General features: G+C 40.5%; 1 long non-coding RNA gene across 3 annotated transcripts in view; it reads right to left on the bottom strand.

The window, feature by feature from the left end:
- Window positions 1-13,796: 13,796 nt before the first annotated feature.
- Window positions 13,797-21,074, bottom strand: part of LOC121825092 (uncharacterized) — a 53,415-nt gene continuing 46,137 nt past the window's right edge. For all 3 annotated transcript variants that reach the window (XR_013050851.1, XR_013050850.1, XR_013050852.1), the window contains one exon: window positions 13,797-14,076. This is a non-coding gene — a long non-coding RNA (uncharacterized LOC121825092). The remainder of the gene's footprint in view (window positions 14,077-21,074) is intronic.

Below are 21,074 nucleotides of genomic sequence, written 5' to 3'. Positions count from 1 at the left end.
GTCAACATGCAGAAGATTGCAAATAGATCTATATTTGTTGCCATGCAGAATATTAAAGTCCAAGTGGATCAAAGACCTCAACATAAATCCAGTTAAACTGAACTTGATAGAAAAGAAAGGAGGAAGTAGTCTTGAATGCATTGGCACAGGAGACCACTTCCTAAATATAACACCAGTAGCACAGACACTGAAAGCAAAAATTAATTGATGGGTTCTCATGAAACTGAGAAGCTTCTGTAATGCAAAGCACACAGTAAATAAGTAAAAAACAAAAAACAGCCTACAGAATGGGAAAAGATATTCACCAACCCCTTATCTGACAGAGGGTTGATCTCCAAAATATAAAAATAACTCAAAAAGCTAGAATTCAAAATACTGAACAATCCGATTAAAAATGGGCTACAGAGCTTAACAGAGAATTCTCAACAGAAGAATCTCAAATGCCTGAAAAACATTTAAGGAATTGCATAACATCCTTAGTCATCGGGGAAATGCAAATCAAAACAACGCTGACATACAATCTTACACCTGTCAGAATGGCTAAGATCAAAAACACTGAAGACAGCTTATGCTGGAGAGGATGTGGAGAAAAGGGGAACACTCTGTTGTTCCACTGTTGGTGGGAATGCAAACTTGTACAGCCACTCTGGAAATCAATATGGCAGTTCCTCAGACCCAGTTATACTACTCTTGGGCGTATACCCCAGGAATGGTCAATCTCACCACTAGCACACTTGCTCAACTATGGTCATATCAGCATTATTCATAATAGCAAGAACCTGGAAACAACCTAGATGGCCCTAAACTGAAGAATGGATATAGAAAATATGGCACATATACACAATGGAGTACTACTCAGCAGTTAAAAAAATGATATCATGAAATTTGCAGACAAATAGATGGAACTAGAAAATATCACCCTGAGTGAGGTAACCCAGACTCAAAAGGACAAACATAGTATGTACTCACTGATAAGTGGACACTAGATGTGAGGGAAGGGATGGCCAGACTGTAACCCACAGTTCCAGAGAGCCTAGCTAACAGGGAAAGACACTAGGAGGGACACAAGGATGACCCTGTGAATGAGAAGTGGATGAGATCTACATGAGCAGTCTCTCTCTCTCTCTCTCTCTCTCTCTCTCTCTCTCTCTCTCTCTCTCTCTCTCCCTCTCCCTCTCCCTCTCCCTCCCCCTCCCCTCTCCCTCCCCCTCCCCCTCCCTCTCCCCTCCCTCTCTCTCTCTCTCTCTCTCTCTCTCTCTCTCTCTCTCTCTCTCTCTCTCTCTCTGGAGTGCAAGGTGTGGTGGATGAGAACATAGGAAAATTGGAGGGTCTAGGTGAAGCAAGGACAGAGTGGGATGGGTAGGGAGAAAGATACAGTGAGAGATGAGGACATCATGGGAATAGGAAGAGGCAGGGTGCTGGGGAGGCTCTCAGGAATCCACAAGGATGACCCCACATTGGTCTGCTGGCAGTGGTCCAGAGGGTCCCTGGACAGGTCTACTCTGGTGGCCAGTCTAGCAAATACCCTACTGTCATCATAGAACCCTTGTCCAGTAACTGATGGAGGCAGATGCAGAGATCTATGGCCAGGCACCTGGCTGAGCTCCAGAAATCCAATCCATGAGAGGTAGGAGGGATTCTGCAGGTGGGGGACATTGAGATCATGATGGGAAGACATGCAGAGATGACCAGCCACACTAGTGGAAGCCAATAAACTGTAGACTAGTGGCTGTGGAGCCCCCATGGGACTAGACTAGGCCCTCTGGATATGGAAGATGGTTGTTTGGCTCAAACTGTTTTGGGGGAACCCAGGCAGGGGGATCAGGATCCATCCCTGGTGCATGGACAAGCTTTTGGGTATCCAGTGCCTATGATGTGACGCCTTGTGCAGTCTTGGTGCAGTGGGAAGGGGATAGGACCTGCCTAGGGTCTGTGTGCCAGACTCTGCTGAATCCCCATGGGAGACTTTGATTTGGCGGATGTTGGGATGTGGGAAGGATTCTGACAAAAGGCTGAGAAGTGGGAGGAGGAGAAGGTGGGATCTGTGGGTGGTATGTTGAGTCAAAAGTTTCTTAAAAAGAAAAATGGAAAAAAAATATTTAAGACTGTCCAAACAATAAATCCATATTCTTAAATAAATTTGCTAAATTAAATTATTTTAAAATATGAATGCCATATGAAAGGCCTTGTACAACTCCTTGGTGACTGATGAGAAACTCCGTGTTAGAACATGGCTGAGAATATATACAGTGTATAGGATCCTTCTAGTCGATTTTTCTTCCCAGTTGATTCAGCCTTGTGATCACTGTATTTATAATTAACTGGTCAGATCAAATTAAATCTACTGAATTCAGGGGGAAAAAAGAAAAATATGAAAATGATAAGAACAGCTTGGGGATAGTAATGAAGGCATGAAAGTGTTGGGCACTGGAAAGAATGTAGACTCAGTAGATGCTATATTTCTTAAGCATAAAGTATATTCAGAATTCAGGAAAGATTAACCATGAAATATGAAAACATGGTTAAAACACATATTTCTATAAAGTTTCAAATGAAGTGTTCAAATCGATCTGTAGAATATGCATACAAAATAATAAATGCTGGATACATTTACATTTGTAATCACCAGATTGCTAGTTTAAATTAAGATGAATGACAGAGGAGACCACAAGTGGGTTATTGGGTAGCACACACTTTGTTGTCCCTATTCTTGAGAGAAAGGAGTAGAAAGATTGTGTTTGTGTTCAACCTAGGTGACATAGTGGAACTCCATCACAAATAAAATAATAAACTAAAATAAAATAAAAGTGGTGAACTGTTCTGGGGTCTGATCTGAAGAAAACTGGGATACATAATTTAATGAGAACACTTAAGCCTATTATATTGATATAAAATATCTCTGGGTGAGTAACTTCCTTTGTTTTACTTTAAGATTGTTCTTATTACAGTCCATTAACTTCCAAAGTTGTGTGACCTAAAACAAGGACTTGCTTATAAGAGAAGGGAATTTTGAGGAATCTGGATGCAGACATCCATGGCTAGGCCCCGGGTGGAGTGCTGGGAGTCTAATTAGTGAGAAAGAGGAGAGTATATATGAGCGAGAACTGTTGAAACCAAGGTTGGATAAAGCACAGGGACAAATAACCAAATGCATGGAAACACATGAACTATGAACCAAAGGCTGAGGGGCCCCCAACTGGATCAGGCCCTCTGAATAGGTGAGACAGTTGACTGGCTTGATCTGTTTATGAGGCATCTAGGCAGTGGTATCAGGTCCTGGACTCGATGCATGAGTTAGCTGTTTGAAACCTGGGACTTATGCAGGGACGCTTGGCTCAATCTGGAAGGAGGGGACTGGACCTGCCTGGACTGAGTCTATCAGGTCAGTCTCAGTCCTCGGGGGAGACCTTGCTCTGGAGGAGGTGGGAAGGGGGGGTAGGCTCGGGGGAAGGGGAGGGGAGCAGGAAAGGGAAGAACAAGGGAATCTGTGGCTGTTATGTAGAACTGAATAGTATTGTAAAATAAAATAAAAAAAAGCGAAGGGAATTCAGACAGCACATTGCATAGGGTTGGAGAATGCAGCATTGGTGCTTCTATGGTCTCTCAGCTACTAGCACATTCCACAGAAATTACACTTCTATACTCAGTCAAAATGTGTTGCTCTTTAACCATTCTCCCCTCCCACCCACATTGATTTAAAGCAGTATGTAGTTGTTACTGTAAAGTCTTAACTCATCAATCTACAATTCCTTTTCTAATCTACATTTATATTTTGTTTCATGTATTTCTAAGTTTTGTGTGGGGAATGACTGAAAACTGTCATGCTTTCAGGTTTAAAATCTTGGTTTATTAAGTACAGGGTCATCAGCAGTGAAAGAACAAAACAGCAAATACCTGGAAGGCAGTGAAGTTCCAGATAAGACAGATGATCACAGTGTCCAGGGTACACTGACCCAATAAAATAGCATATGAAACATACAATCAGTAGGAGGAAGGAGCAGAATGCTTGGGAGGGAACCATGAGAAGTTAACAATGGGAAACTGCCCTTGGAATGCAATGTTTAAGACAGGATTTTTAAAATAATTTTTTTTGTTGTTTTTGGTTTTTCGAAACAGGGTTTCTCTGTGTAGCTTTGCACCTTTCCTGGAACTCACTTGGTAGCCCAGGCTGGCCTCGAACTCACACAGAGATCCGCCTGCCTCTGCCTCCCAAGTGCTGGGATTAAAGGCGTGAGCCACCACCATCCGGCTAAAATAATTTTTATAAATATATCAGAAATACACATTTGGAGGAAAGGCATCTTCTATAAATATTGTTGGTCTATCTGTATGCCTGCTTGTAGAGGAATGCAAATAGATTCTTATTCATTAATGTGAACCAAAATCAGGCCCAAGTACATCAAAGACCTCAACATAAAACGAGACACTGAACATGATGGAAGAAAATGTAGGGAATAGCATTAAATGGATCTACACTAAGGACAGTTTCCTAAACAGAACACCAAAATCACAGGCACAATTATAAATGGGAACCCATGAACTTAACAAGTATCTGTAATGAAAAGGACACTGTCAATAGAACAAACAGCAGCCTACAGATTGAAAAAGATTTCGCTCAACTTCTCATCCAGGAAAGTGTTTAATATTTAAATATATAAATTCAAGAAACTTGACATCAATAAACCAAATAATTAAATTAAAAATGATGTAGAGGCAGTCCCCAGCAGCCAGCAAGCAGATGAGAGACCTGTCTCCAGGCTGCATCACCACTCCTGCTACCCCCTTAATTCTGTTCCTTCAAGACATCCTCTTCTATCCTATCCCACCTACCTGGTAATTATCCAGGTGGCTAGCCCTCCCCTGCAACCACAGCAGACTACACAGTTGCAGGCACAACCCAAACCAGTTATAAGAACAGGTAAGTGTCTGACCTCCCATATAAAATGTCCCAACATCCAGACCCTAAACTCCAGGGCATGTCCTGTGAACCTCACATGCCCATTTCAGCACCAATAAGGCAGTTGGGTCCTGCCATCAACCCGGGTAGAACTCCACTGCTCTAGATAGTCCCCAGCAGCCAGCAATCACATGAAAGACCTGCCTCAAGACTGCAGCACCACCAGCACTGGATTCATGTCCCCCAAGAGCCAGTCCACCACCCAACACCAAGCAACTGATCATCCCCTCTGTAACTAGCCCTGCCCTACCTCTTTCTCCTTTCTTAACAGTATAGACAATATTTTGTAGTAACCAAATATAAAATAAAAAATTCCCCAATAAAGATTACATGTGAAAATTTAGAAATACAAACAGAACATGAAAAGATCCGCTTAATGGTCATGGGGGAGAGCTGACACAACGGGATGGCTGTCAGGTGAAATATGGATTTTAAAAAGTATTTAGACTTGCTGATCAGTTTTTACAAGTCAAGGAAGGCTGTAAGGGCTCTATGAGCTAGCAGAATGTTGGAAATTACCCCCAAACATATGATCCAGTTCATTTTTGAAAAAGATCAAAAGTAGGGAAAAAAGGAGAGACATGCTTTAATGAAGAATATTAGCTGCACTGCAACTGATATAAAGTGGGTAGTGATTCACATTACTCAACTCCCTAGAAAAGGTGATAAAACTGGAAAGATGGGGGATAGGTGTTTAAAGATTTTTTTTTTGATGATTATGAGCAAAACCAACCTGAGATCACTTCCCAAATTAGTGATGTCATCAGTGATGCAGTCATGTGTGTGACACATTATAGGGTATGGCTATAATGATATTTCTGGAATTATATGATAATAATGCTTTGTTACACTGATAGTGAATTGGAGATTAAATTAGTATTTTAAATGGTGTTTAGAAAGAAACTCTCAGCTTGTTTGGCATTCTGACTCTGGGGAGTCTGCTCAGGGGATACATTGCTTGTTGCACAAACAAGAGGATCTGCTTGCAGATTGCCAGAACCCATGAAAACCCAGATGTAGTGCTTCATGTGTAGAACTGCACTGCTCCATTGGCAGGATGAGAAGTGAAGACCAAAGAACCTCTGGAATCTGTTGGGTTACTTAGCAGCCATTTCTGTGGTATTCCTTCACAGAACAGACCATGAAGTAAGGCTAAATTTGACATTTGAAAATGGTATTTATAGAATTTGCCCTAATCCCAGTGAACTCAACAAGTATAAGGCAACAAAGCATGGCCTAGTTCCCCAGCATTTCTAGTATAGTCTGAGACAAGAAGAGAATTCTTTTTTAAATAGAATATAAAATGTGAAATTTAATAGACTCAATAATCTGCTTCTAAATATTAACATTGGGGGAAATCCTATTACAAATATCACTGTAGCCGGGCGTGGTGGCGCACGCCTTTAATCCCAGCACTTGGGAGGCAGAGGCAGGCGGATCTCTGTGAGTTCGAGGCCAGCCTGGACTACCAAGTGAGTTCCAGGAAAGGCGCAAAGCTACACAGAGAAACCCTGTCTCGAAAAACCAAAAAAAAAAAAAATCACTGTAATATTTCTTTTGTAGTTTGATTATAACAGCCATAAACATTAGAAATAACCTAAATAATACATGTGTCTCAGCCAAGAAATATTGAAGTAGTCTATCCATATGACTAAGAGTATATATTCATGAACAATGATGGTATCAATCTGTATTGACAGACACCACCCCTTAATTTATGGTTAAAAATTTTAACATAACTTTATTGATTCTCCAAGTATTTCTCATAATGTACCCCAATCCTATTTATTTCCTTTTCCCTCCATATCTTCCATCACCCTTATAGTTTTCTCCCAAAAGAAAATATAAAATATTATTTAAAAACAAAACAAAACAAAAACAACCCATTTTGCCCCTGTATCTTTACCTCCTCTCAACATCTCTTCATTCATCTTAGGGGTATTGAGAGATGAGGTATGTCACACAGTATACCTTGTGTCCACTCAGCTTTCCTTGTAAATGTACATTGCTATGACTTGTTGGTCTGGGTCAGCGCTTCAGGCTTCTGCTACACTATTGATACTGACCATAACTGAAACTTCTCTTAGATATTCTCCTGTTGCCCTAAGTCATTAATATCCTGCAGCTATGATTCCACAGAATCAGTCAGGGAAGAAGATTCTTAGGGCCAAGTCTCTTGATGACATTCTGCCATGTCCCTTGGTCACTCCAAATAAGACCCAGAAAATCTTGGTAGACATGCATGAATACATTCTTCATAGTACACCAAATACTATGCTGCATAGTGATCACAAGTTTCAATTCATTGGTAATGATAAAATATGTCTTTTTACTAAGGTGTTTCCAAGTCTCAATGGATTTCCTATTATTTGAGTTACAGGTAATTAGCCATGACATTGTGGTAAAATCAAAACTTTGTATTGCCATTAGTAGGTGTCAGCATTATTCACAATGTTTTAAATCAGTAGCTGATTTTAAAACCCACAACATCCCTGTGAGTGGGTTTGATCAATTACATTCAGATGAGGGTCCTGTGTTCACACACACTACAGGTTCCCAAGATCTAACCACTGGAATTTAGAGACCCATACAGGTTTCCTAGTGAGAATTTACTGAGGGTCTGGGTATCTGAGCTTTCTTAACACAACAGGGCTGGAAAGGGGATAATTTGACAAGATGTTTGAATGTGTCTACACTTGGCTGTGTGGTGTTCTTTGATCTAGCAATAGAGATGTCTTTGGCCCTGCCCTTTGGCATTGTTATAAAAAGACCCCTTGAATAAACAGAAAATGCCATTAGGTAATGATCCAAGTCCTCCTGAAATTATCCTGTGTTTCTGTCTTTCTCCTTTTCACTAGCTTTCTATCTAATATTTCCTTATCCCTCTCTCCTCCTCATAAGAACCCATGAAAAAGTAGGAGCTGACCTCCCAGAACTTGGGACTTGGGTACACAGGAGATAAGTAAGGGAGAAAACAGGGCATAGCAGAAGCAGTTGGACATGTCTCGTTATAAATTAAAGGTTAAGTGGTGGTATTATATTCTTTGGGAGTAAAATTGTAAATATAAAGTTAAGTTACAGCAAGTAGTATCTCTCTCTGTCCCTGTCACAGTCTCTGTCTATGTTTCTCTATCTCTAAAGTTGTAAAAAAGTTTTGTGAGGTTTAATTTGAGAAATGTAGGCTTAGGTATATTAGGGTAGAAAAAGTTTTAGCTCTAGGGATATTGTGAATGTTTTATAAGGAAGCCACTTAGGGTAAGAGCAGATTTTCCTGAGTAGGACCTGGGGTGAACAGAGCAACATCCAGGACTGAACAGACACTGCAAACCTGGCAGTCTAAAACTGAAAAGCCACTTCAGAGACTGCCAGTGTCAGAAAGCAGCAGCAGCAGCAGCAGCAGCAGCAGCAGCAGCAGCAGCAGAACATGGTTGCCCCAGCCAGGTATTTTCATCTGAAACCTATGGGGTGTTATAGTTTCCCAGGGAGCAGAAACCAAGAACCAGTGAAAGCAGAAGGGTTCTATAAGTTTCGTGCCCAGAAGCGGCTGCACTGAGGAACAAAGCAGAAACACCATGCCACAAGAGAGGTGAATGTCAGGCAGCTGCAGCGGCAGCTTGGAATGCAGCATAAAGAGCAGACCCTGGCAGTGAGCACACAGCAGAGATTCTGCAGGAGTAGCAGCAGCTGGATGGGGCAGCAGAGACATGCCCCTGAGTGGAATGTCAGCAAGAAATGCTGAGTTGATGCAAAGCCATGCTCCAGTCTGAATGGCAGTGATGCTGGAACCTAGAGCAATCTACGTTCACAGAATGAGGGAGAGCTGTGCAGCTACCCTGGGGCCAGCATTCAGTCATGCAAGCAGCTCAGTGGGCAGAGCAGAAATCTCCAGCAAACCATATAACAGAGCCAGGGTGCAGCAGCCATTACTGGCCACAACTAGTTTTCTTCCCAACTGGGTTTCCTCCCAGACCCAGGAGGGCTTCTTGAGTACCATGGTTTGTAGCAGCATGGTGGCATTTAGCTGTGCAGCATGAGGCATAAGAGAGCTCTTAGGGCTTCAGGATGTACTGGTTCTCTAGGTTGGAACTTCTAGAAATAGGAGGCACAGATAGACTTGGATGTTTTTTTTAAGACATGCAGTTTCTGTTTGCTAGCTGTGAAAAGGTATCTTTTGTGAGGACTCTGCACAAGCCAGATATTGTGGAGTTAATAGCTTTTGCCATGGAGTAAAATTGCCTTAGGGTAAGGCTATGGACTGCAAAGCCCAGACAAGAGCTGAGAATGAAAGTTTCAGAGATTGTTTGAACTGAATTGTTGTATTCAGGGGAACTGCAAAAAGGCTTTGGTTGTGGTTGTCTTTGTATTTGGAACTTTAAGACTGATATCAGAAAGCTTCCAATGGAACATTAAGACTGGTACTAGAACTTTCTTTTTTAAATTTTCAGACATAAGAAATGAGATAGACAGGAATGATTCAATTGCAATGGGACAATTTTGATGTCACCTGCAATTTTAATCATGGTTACTCACAATTCATTTACCTTCAATCTTGATAGAAGAAAATGTAAATAGTTTTGTTGAGAGATCACTTTTAGATGTTTGCTAAAGTTTGTAAAGTGTAGTCATATTGAGAGTTTGCTTTTGATGTAAGTTTGTAAGAATTGTAAACATGTATAGTAATATTTATGTTAGAATTATGTTAAGCTATTTCTATTGGTGAACAATGGTTTGGTGAAGCTAAGGGAGTTTTTAGGTTTGATGCAGTTGCATCAGGAGATTATTTATTTATTTGATATTGTTGCATCAAGAGTTTTTTGACTTAAAAATGGGCTTGGTGCAGCTGAGGCTGCTATAGACAACTTGGACCCATTCAAAAAGGACGTTCCATCTTTGTCATCCTCTACTTCTTTACTAAGGGGGTGTGGCAGCCATAGGAATTGCTGTGATTATTCCTGCTACATGTAATCTCTTACTGGGGACTTGATTTAGAGTCCTTGCTAGCTTGCAACCTAAGACAGAGTACACATGATGGTAAGTGTATCTCCATAATGAGTAAGGCTAATTAGTGAAGTAGATGACATAAGATAGACACACTGTATCTGAGGGGTCTGAAGGGCCTTTTAAAAATAATAATAATTGAAAGCTACAGAGACATACAATGGTTTCCCAGTGAGAACTTACTCGGTGTCTGGGAATCTGAGCTTGTTTTACCCAGCAAGGCTGCAGAAGGGGATGATTTGAACATGGGCATGGTTAGCAGGTGTTTGGAAGGGTCTACCTTGACTGTGCAGTGTTCTTCGATCTAGCAAGAGGGAGGTCTTTTCCCTTGCACCTAGGCATTGTTATAAAAAGCTCTTTTGAATAAATGGAAAAAGCCATTGGGCATTGAGCCAGGCCCTCCCAAAGCTACCTGTGTTTCTTTCACTTCTTCACTATCTTTCTATCTAATATTTTCTTATCCCTCTCTCCTCCTGATAAGAACCTACAAAAAGTAGGAACTCGCCTCCCACATTGGAAAGACAGATATTAAGCAATACTTAGACTTGTTCCAAAGAAAACAGTAAACCCTAAGTTAAATGAAATGGACATCTAATAGCTGCAGAGAGTAAGAGGCTAACTAAGAAGTCTGTACTGAACCAGACTCCTGAACATTGTCCTGTCCTCTGAAACAGGGTGCCTAAAAGAACGAAACTCAGCCATGTGTCTCAGATGCATCTCTAATACTGCTGGATGTGGATCAGAGGTTAGTGAGACCTACAAACCTTATATGTCTATGAATTTTATGGCAACCCCTAAGATGAAGCCTGAATATTCTCAGAGATAATTCCCCGAGACAATGACAGAATCTTGTCAGGGGTTGCCTGTGGGAACCCACAGTGACTTAGTTTCCCCACTGTGATTCAGCTTGAAGTTGAAGTACTTTCTGACTGAAAAGAGTTCAAAGCTTGCTTGCTCCAACCTCTTTACAGGCTGTGAGAAAGTTCTGAAAAGGCTCCTGGAAAACATACAGGAGCTAAAGACCTGATTAGCTTTGTGGGAAAGAACTAATCATTTAGCAAATGCCCAATTCTGGCAGGCTGCTGATGTTAGCAGGTGGCATATGTTTGATTCAAGGACAGGCTAGAATGCCTGTGCTGTGCTTTGTTCCACTTTAGCCTTTCAGTTTCTATATAGGTGGGCTGTGAAATAAACTCAGGCCTTGCTTCTATTGACCAGAAGCCCTCCCAACAATAATTTTTTGTCTCCAACTATTCTTCATTCTTTGTTTTTGCCTCAGCCTCATGCCCCACTTAGCTGCCATAGTCGACTAATTGGCTGGCTCCAAGAGGTGTCTCCTGAGGGAGTCAATATGAGCCCTGAGAAAGCCTTATAACCATCAGTAAATAATAAAATCCTTTAATTGAATGATGAGCATCACATAGGATGAGGTGGGGCAGAATAGAATTGTGGAAATGACTCTTCTCTCTTGTTCTATGAAGGGCTGAGGACATCCTTGGATGGGACTAGAAAAAGCTTGTATTCTAGGGGAAAGGGACTAAGTATGTTGGTATTGTGTTCCCCAAAATATTGTGTACCCTAATAAATTTATCTGGGGTCAGGAACAGAAAAGCCACTAGATACTTAGGATAGGCAGTGGTAGCACACGTCTTTAATCCTAGCATTCCAGAGGCAGAAATCCATCTGTTCAAGGATACAGCCAAGCATGGTGACTCATGCCTTTAATCCCAGAAAGCAAGCCTTTAATCCCAGGGAGTGATGGTAGAAAGCAGAAAGGTATATAAGGCGTGAGGAAGAGAAACTAGAAGCATTTGGCTGATTAAGCATTTTGGCTGGTTAAGCGTTTAGGTTTTGAGCAGCACAATTCAGCTGAGAGCCATTTGGATATGAGGACAAAAAAGGCTTCCATTCTGAGGAAACAAGATCAACTGAGAAGTTGGCCAGATGAGATTAGCTGTGGTTTGTTCTGTCTCTCTGATTTTCCACTGTTCACCCCAATACTTGGCTCCAGGTTTGTTTTATTAATAAAGACTCTTTAAGATTCATGCTAAAACTAAGAGCCAAGGAAGTGCATGCAAATAGACTCTGCCTGCCTGCAGAGTATGTCACCCCAAACATTACCTGAAACTATTCCATAGGTGCATTGAAAATGGCATTTGTGGGCTGGGGAGGAGTCTTAGGGGACAAAGAGATCACTGGGTAAGCAGCAGACCCTGAGTTAGGATCCCAAGCACTCCCACAAAATGTTTGTACAAAATGTTCTTCTTCTGGTATGCCATGACAGAAATAATGGGATCCCAAAGGCTCAGTAACCAGCCAGCCTAGCTTAAATAGAGAGATCTGAGTTCATCGAACAACCCTGTCCCAAACTTAAGTTGGAAAGTGAATGACGAAGACACTGGACAGCACCTCTGGCCTCTACAGGAGTGTGCATGCCTATGTCTGCACAAAGACACACACATACACACACACACACACACACACACACACACACACACATTTGAGGAAATACCACTGAAAACTGAACAGAAGAAATAAGTTTTAACGTGATAATGAAGCTAAAGACTTGCTGTCTGAAAACTTGCCACCTTGTTTGTCTTCCAAACATGATTGTTATTTTTTAGTCAAAGCTGGTGTTACATGCCTGTATTCTCTGTAACGAGGACCAAAGGCTGCAGAATCATAAATTCAAGACGAGTGTTGGGTACAGAGCATAAAACTGTCTAAAAAAATAAAAAATAAAAAACCCCAAGTGTTTATTTGTGAATACTACTCAGTTAAGGACAGATTGTTTCCAAAAAGTTAAAATATGGCCCAAACCCCCAGAATATCTATAATGTGGTGGACACTCACTGCTTTAGCCAATTACTATCATCAGTCAGTTTTAAACAAGTTCATAGTTGTACAAATCTTATTAAGCAATGGGAGAAAGGAGTTACAGAGACAACTCATCATTTAGGGACACTGGCTGCTCTTCTAGAAGATCTGAGTTGGATTCCCAGCACCTATTCTGAGAATAACAACCCTCTGTAGCTCCAGTTTCAGGGATCTGATGCCAGCTTTTGGACTATGCAAGCACTCTCTGTCCATGTGATGCACAAACATACATTCAGGCAAAGCAAGAACGCACAAAATTTGAAACAATAAAATCATTTTTTTTTATTTCAAGAAAGAAATGGAACAGAAGCAGAATATAATAACTCATGGCTTTAGTTCTAGTGCTCAGAGGTTGAAAGTGGAGGATAGACTTGAGTTCAATGCCAATCTGAGTTACATAGAGAATTGTAAGCCAGATTTGGCTACTGTGTGAGATCCTGTCTCAAGAAAAAAAATTAAAATGCCAAACAAAAACATGCTTGTATTCACAAAAGTTGTATTCAAGAAAGACAGAGGGTTGATCAGCAAACTCAGTGAGTAAAGGCACCTACCATCAGGCCTGATGACTTGAATTATATACTGAGGAGCCACATCCTAGAGGGAGAGACCTCAATAAAGTGAGTTGGAAGCTGATCTACACGTGACCACACACATGAACTAAATGAAATTAGAAAACTTTAAGGCCAAGTGTGGTGGCACACACATTTAACCTCAGCACTCAGGAGAAAGAGGCAGGAGGACATCTGAGTTTAAGGCTAGGTCAGATCTACATAGTGAGTTCCAGGACATCCAGGATAATATAGAAAGACCTCGTATCAAAAAGACAAATTAACCACAGAGTAGAACTAAGAAAGAGTAAATATTAAGTGACAGAAAATATTAGAACTTGGTTAGCACAGAGGGCAGTGATGAAGTGAGTAGAATGAAGGGAAAATTGGATAATGATACTTACATGAAGTGAATATTCTAAGTAGGTGCATTTATTATGTCCTTTGTTCACAAAATTTATATGAGGAAAACATCTTACTTATCAGTCAATTAGTGATGTGAACGAACTTGGGCAGCTGTAAAGGAATTTTTTTTCTGTGGATGGAGAGATGGCTCAGAGGTTGCGAGCCTTGGCTGCTCTTTTAGAAGACCTGTGTTCAGTTCCCAGCAAAAAGTCCAGATAACAGCAGTGTGGAACTCCAGTTCTAGATGTTCCAACTCCCTCTTCTCTTCCAGCTGTGCATATCAAACATGTGCTACAAAGACATAACATGGAGGCAAACCATTAATAGGCATCAAATAAAAATAAATGAATCTTAGAAATTTTCTCTAACCGTGGTAGACACATGTTCTCCATATCCACATACAGAGGTTTCATAAGATTATTTTAAATGTTCTTGTGTTGTGAGGGTAAATGCATTAAATTTAGATTTCTAAGGTGAGCAAGATTGTTCAGCAGGTGTAGATGTGGAGTTCAATCTCCTAGAACCTAAAGGATAGAAGGACAGAACCAACCTAGACACACAATGTCCTCTTACCTCCACATGTTCTATGGCATATAGAAATTACACACACACACACACACACACACACACACACACACACACACAAACACAAACACACATGTACTGCATATATGTTTATATATAGATTATATACATATTTTAATTATAATAATTCTGTACTATCTGTTTTATAAGACTGAATAATAACAAGAGTAAATTGCATAGATGAAAACTTTGTAAATAGAGATAAAATATTTTAAATAAACTTGATTTGCAACACAACTTGTTATTTAAAAACAGGTAAAAAGTGTAAAACTTTGAAGATGTGAATAAAAATTTGCTGTAATTTTCTACAAACACATCAACTTAAAGGAAACAAATATGGAGTAACATCATTTATCTACTAGAAGTAATCACTGTTTTAACATGAGGTCTGGACAGAGTATTTAGATGCATGTTCATTGCTAAATATAGAAATATCAAGATGTAATTAAGCCAAAAAACTCCTCCCTCCATGTTAACTTTCATAGATTTTAGGGCAGGCTTCTATGGAGGAAAAGGTATCAATATTCTTACCCAACTCTGAACAATGAAAACTACAATAACTACCTATAAGGAAGTTTTACCCAAGCTGGGAATGATGATAATATTTAATCCCTGCTCTCAAGTGCCTAAAGTAGGCAGGTCTGTGAGTTGCACCCAGCCTCTTCTGTGAAGTGAGTTTCAGGCCAGCCAGGCCTATACAGAAATACCCCTTCTGGAAGTAATAAAGGAGGAAGAGGAGAATGAAGACAAAAAATTAAAAGAGAAAGAAGAAAAAGAAATTACTCCTTCCTGTACATTAATAGCATGGTTGTTATAACACTGAAACTCTTGTTTCATTTTGAAGTCAGATACACAGGATCCTATTCATAGTGCTTTATGCTCTGGGCTTTCCTGGTCAGTGGCCACTGGATGTCATGAACATCTGTCTGATATGAAACTTTACTGCATTCCTTGTTTGATTTTTTATTCTTTCACTGCTCAGTGCATATTTAGTAAATTCAATTCTTCAAACAAAAATATCAGCAATTGTGAAGTATTCCCCATACAAAATATGCATATATACAAACTCAAACACAAATTTAGATTGCAAACAGGAGTTGTATGTTGATGAATTACACACTTGCAGTGACAATTTTCTGCAACTTTAAAGAATGGGGATAAAAGGAGAGGTCTTAAGGGGAGACAGATGGTTTGACTGAGGCTGGAAGTACAATTTCTGTGGAATGGGCTGGTAGATTGAAGACCCAGGAGTTACTAAGTCTGTATTCTGTATGTGCTGTGCTGGCAGAATTCAGTTCTGCAAATCAAAACTATTTTGAGATTTTACCATATACCTGTCAGAATGGCTAAAGTCAATGAAACCAATAAGAGCTCATGTACAGGAGGTTTTAGAATAAGAGAAAACTTCATCCATTGCTATTGAGAGTGCAAACTTCCAGAACCAATATGGAAATCAGTGTGATAATTCTAGGAAAGACTAAATCTATCTGCCAAAATATCAGTTTATACCACTGTCTAAGTTAAGGTGTTATTGCTGTGAAGAGACACCATGATCAGTGCAACTCTTTTTTTTTTTTTTTTTTTTTTTTGGTTTTTCGAGACAGGGTTTCTCTGTGTAGCTTTGTGCCTTTCCTGGGACTCACTTGGTAGCCCAGGCTGGCCTCGAACTCACAGAGATCCGCCTGCCTCTGCCTCCCGAGTGCTGGGATTAAAGGCGTGCGCCACCACCGCCCGGCCCAGTGCAACTCTTAAAAAGAAAATATTTATTTGGGGTGGCTCATTTACAGTTTCAGTGGTTCAGTCCATTATCATCATGACAGCGAACATGGTGGCATACAGACAGACCTGGTGTTGGAGCAGTAGCTGAAAGTCTTGCATCTTGCAGGCAACGGGAAATCAACTGAATCCCTGGGTGGTATTCTAAACATAGGAAACATCAAAATTCGTCCCATAGTAACATACTTCCTCCAACAAGCTCATACACACTTCAGTAAACCCAAGCATCTTAATAATGCTACTCTCTATGAGATTATGCCAATTACATTCAATCTACCACATTCCACTCCCTGACTGCCAAAGACTGTAACAATATCACAATGAAAATTGCATTTAGGCCAATTCTAAAGTTCCCATGTTCTATAATAGTCTCAATAATGTTTAAAAGTTTCATGTTCCTCTCTAGGTCTGAGCACAGGCACTCACCTCTGAGAGGAAGACCCTGACATTAATCTGCACACCTATGAACATATAATTATTGACAAAGAAGACAAACCTATACACTGGAAAAAAGAAAGCATCTTCAACAAATAGTGCTGGCATAACTGGATATCAAAGTGTAGAAGGCTGCAAATAGATCCATATCTGTCACTGTGCACAAAACTTAAGTCCAAGTGGATCAAAGACCTCAACATATATCCAGCTACTCTGAACCTGCTAGAAGAGAAAGTAGGAAGTAGTCTTGAACGCATTGGCATAAGAGATCACTTCCTAAATATAACACCAGTAGCACAGACACTGAGAGAAACAATCAATCAATGGGACCTCTTGAAACTGAGAAGCTTTTATAGAGCAAAGGATACGGTCAACAAGGCAAAGCGACAGAAGCCTCCAGAATGGGAAAAGGCCTTCACCAACCCCACATCTGACAGAGGACTGATATCCAGAATTTATAAAGAACTCAAGAAATTAGACATCAAAATGCTCAGCAGTCCAATTAAAAATGGGCTATAGAACTAAACAGAGAATTCTCAACAGAGGAAACTCAAATGGCTGAAAGACATTTAAGGAATTGTTCAACATCCCTAATCATCAGGGAAATGCAAATCAAAAAAACTCTGAGATACCACCTTACGCCTGTCAGAATGGCTAAGATCAAAAACACTGAAGACAGCTTATGCTGGAGAGGATGTGGAGCTAGGGGAACTCTCCTTCACTGCTGGTGGGAAAGCAAGCCTGTACAACCACTTTGGAAATCAATATGGTGCTTTCTTAGAAAATTGGGAATCAATCTCCTCCAAGATCTAGTTATACCACTCTTGGGCATATACCCAAGGAATGCTCAATCTCACCACTAGGACCCTTGCTCAGCTATGTTGATATCAGCATTGTTTGTAATAGCCAGAACCTGGAAACAACCTAGATGCCCATCAACTAAAGAATGGATAAATAAAATGTAGTACATATACACAATGGAATACTACTTAGCAGGGAAAAACAATAACATCATGAGGTTTGTAGGCAAATGGATGGATCTAGAAAAAAATCATCCTGAGTGAGGTCACCCAGACTCAGAAAGACAAACATGGTATGTACTCACTCATAGGAGGATACTAGATGTCAAGCAGGGATGACTAGACTGCTACTCACAACTCCAGGGAGGCTACCTAGAGAGCAGGACCCTGAGAAAGACACTGGGATCACCAGAGAATGACAGAGAAATGGATGAGATCTACACGGACAACCTGGACATGAGTGGGGGTAATGAAGGGCAAGGGTTGAGGGAAAGAGAGCTTGGGGTAGCGGGAGATCCCAGCTGGATCAAGAACAGAGGGGGAGAACAAGGAATAAAAGACCATGGTAAATGGAGACCACATGAAAATAGGAAGAAGCAGGGTGCTAGAGAGGCCCACAGAAATCCACAAAGATACCCCCACAATAGACTGCTGGCAATGATTGAGAGACAGCCCGAAATGACCTGCTCTGGTGACAGACTGGCCAAACACCATAATTGTTGTTCTAGAAACCTCATCCAATGACTGAGGGAACTGGATGCAGAGATCCATGGTCAGGCCCCAGGTGGAGCTACAGGGGTCCAATTGGTGAGAAAAAGGAGGGTTTGTATGAGTGAGAATTGTTGAGACCAAGGATGGAAAAAGAACAAGGACAAATAGCCAAACGAATTGAAACACATGACCTATGAACCAATGGCTGAGGAACCCCCAACTGGATCAGACTCTCTGGATAAGTGAGACAGTTAATTAGCTTGATCAGTTTGGGAGGCATCCAGGCAGTGGGACAGAGACCTGTCCTCAGTGTATGAACTGGCTGTTTGGAACCTGGGGCTTATACAGGGATACTTGGCTCAGCCTGGGTGGAGGGGACTGGACCTGCCTGGACTGAATCTACCAAGTTGAACTCAATCCTCAGGGGAGTCTTTGCCATGGAGTAGGTGGGAATGGGGTGTGGTCTGGGGGGAAAACAAGGGGGGGGTACGGGAGGGAGGAGAACATGGGAATCCATGGCAGATATGTAAAATTAAATTAAATTACAGAATAAAATTTAAAAAAAGTTTAATGTTCAAAATCACTTTTGAGATTTATGCACTCTCTTAACATTTATTCCCTATAAAATCTAAATACAATAAACAGATCACATAATTCCACAATATTATAGCCCAGTATATGTATTACTATTCCAAAACTTAGACGAGGGAACCAAGTCAGGAATTATTGGCCTAAAGATCGACCAAAAACCAGCTGGATAATCTCGTCAATGAAACTCCATGTCTGATGTCAAAATATTCATCAGATTTACAACTCCATTCAGCTTTGTGCCTGCAACACACTTCTTTCTTTTGGCCTGGTTCCACTCCTATTCTTGGCAGGTATTCTAAGACTCTGGCATCTCTAACATCTTAGGGTCTCCAAAGCAAACCAGGCTTCATCTTCACAGCTTTGCCCAATGGCCTCTCTGAGCCTCCATTACTGGACACCCATGGCTTCAGTGACTTTGTTCCATAACTCCTTTGTTTTATCCTGAATTCTAAACCCAGAACAATGTGTCCATATCTGCCAAATTCTTGTGCTTGTCATGGCTCAACATGACCCCCTCATTCAATTGCATCATCTCCAGCTTTCTGTCTTTCACTGCCTGAGCTTAGCTCTCCTAAATATTGATCTGTGGACAACCATAACCTTAAGCTAAGAGATTCGCAAGTCTCTGACTTCCCAATGTGGAGATTAAAATTGTGTCTCACCACACTCAGCTCTAAGATACTCTTCAGTTTCTTTCTACAAACTGACAACTTAGCTGAGGAGGATGTTGACCTGAGATCACAACTCCCTTTGTTCAATTTCCTAATCCATTTACCTCCTTGAACACAGGAATTAGCTCCATCCAACTTCCTGGTAGTCTTTTTCTCCTAAAATTTTACTTTTTATACTGTATCCTGCCCAGCTTGCTCCTTTTTTTATACATCTTCATTAGAGTTACCACTAATATCCACACAATGGAGTCTATACAAGGGGTTTTTGAGATTTCTTCTGCCTACAGAATTACTCCAAAACTCTTCAATTAAGTCTCAGGCAGACTCCTTAGACAATGGCAAAAGGCAGTGACATTCTTCATCAAAATATCACTATTGATCTCTGGGAAACACACTGAATTTTTCTCTTCTGAAAATATTTGTGTGAACCCAAGATAGTGCATCAAACCACACCCAGCACCACTGTATTTCAAGCTGATAATATGTCTAATTAAGCAGCACTTAAAATGTTCAACTGCTTTTCTATTCACAGACCAAACAAATGCATGAACAGGCATTTGACAACAGTACCCCACTCCTGGTACCAACTTCTGTCTTAATTAAACTTTGTATTGCTGTTAAGAGACAACTTGATCATAGCAACCCATACAAATGAAACATTTAATTGTGGTTGCTTGCTTACAGTTTCAGAGATTCAGTCCATTATTATCATGGTGGAGAGCAGGGTAGCATTCAGGCATAGATATGTGAGGCTGGAGAAATAGCTGAGAGTCCTACATCTTTCAGGCAACAGGAATTTGACTGACTCACTAGACAGTATCCTGTGCATAGAAAAACTCAATGGCCAGCCCCACAGTGATACACTTCCTCCCACAATGCCATACCCACTCCAACAATGCCACACCTCCTAATAGTGCCACTCCCTGTGAGATTATGGGAGCAAATTACTTTCAAAATACTGCATACAACTCATGGGCATATAACCAGAATATACTTCATCAAACCACAGAGATGCCTCTGCAACCAAATTCATTACTGCTCTGTTTTTAATAGAAAAAAATCTTAGAATTCCCTCAACAGAATAAAGGATGAAGAAAATGTGATTTATTTACACAATTCAGTATTATTCAGCCAAAAAAGATATCATGTAAATCACAGGTAAAAAGAACGATTCCACAAAAATTCATCCTGAGTGGCGTATTCCATTGCAGAAAGAAGATATGGTATGCATTATTTTACATGAGGATATTACCTTTTAAGCCAATGAAACAAAGGCTACAATCCATAGATACATAGAGGTTAAGTATGGTATAACAAAATGGACCAGAGGGTAAAGATATAACTCATTAGCAAATAGAAACACAATATATCATTAGGGATGGATAGGGATATGGGACATAAGGAACAAGTTTGAATAGAGAAAGATGAGCAGAGCAATAGAGGGAATATAGTGAAAGTCACCTGGAATAAAGGCCTTTTGAGGGAAACAGTTTATATATTTGAAGATGATCTAAGTGAAATAACCAAATAATAGAGAAGACAGAGTCTCACATGATCACACTTGTGACCAAATGAAGCCTCCTGTACTATGATTAGATTGCATCTATTTGAGTTGGTGGCCAAAAGGATTCCAGAGGAATTCCCAAACAAACCAGGATTCTGCCAAGTATATAGGCAATTCTACACAAGATTATGGTAAGGACCCATTTATGAAGAGAAC

This window comes from Peromyscus maniculatus, chromosome 1 (genome assembly GCF_049852395.1).
Source record: "Peromyscus maniculatus bairdii isolate BWxNUB_F1_BW_parent chromosome 1, HU_Pman_BW_mat_3.1, whole genome shotgun sequence".
In the NCBI taxonomy this organism is placed as follows: Eukaryota; Metazoa; Chordata; class Mammalia; order Rodentia; family Cricetidae; genus Peromyscus; species Peromyscus maniculatus.
Note: the sequence above shows the minus strand (reverse complement) of the source record. Positions and strands in the feature narration are given on the sequence as shown.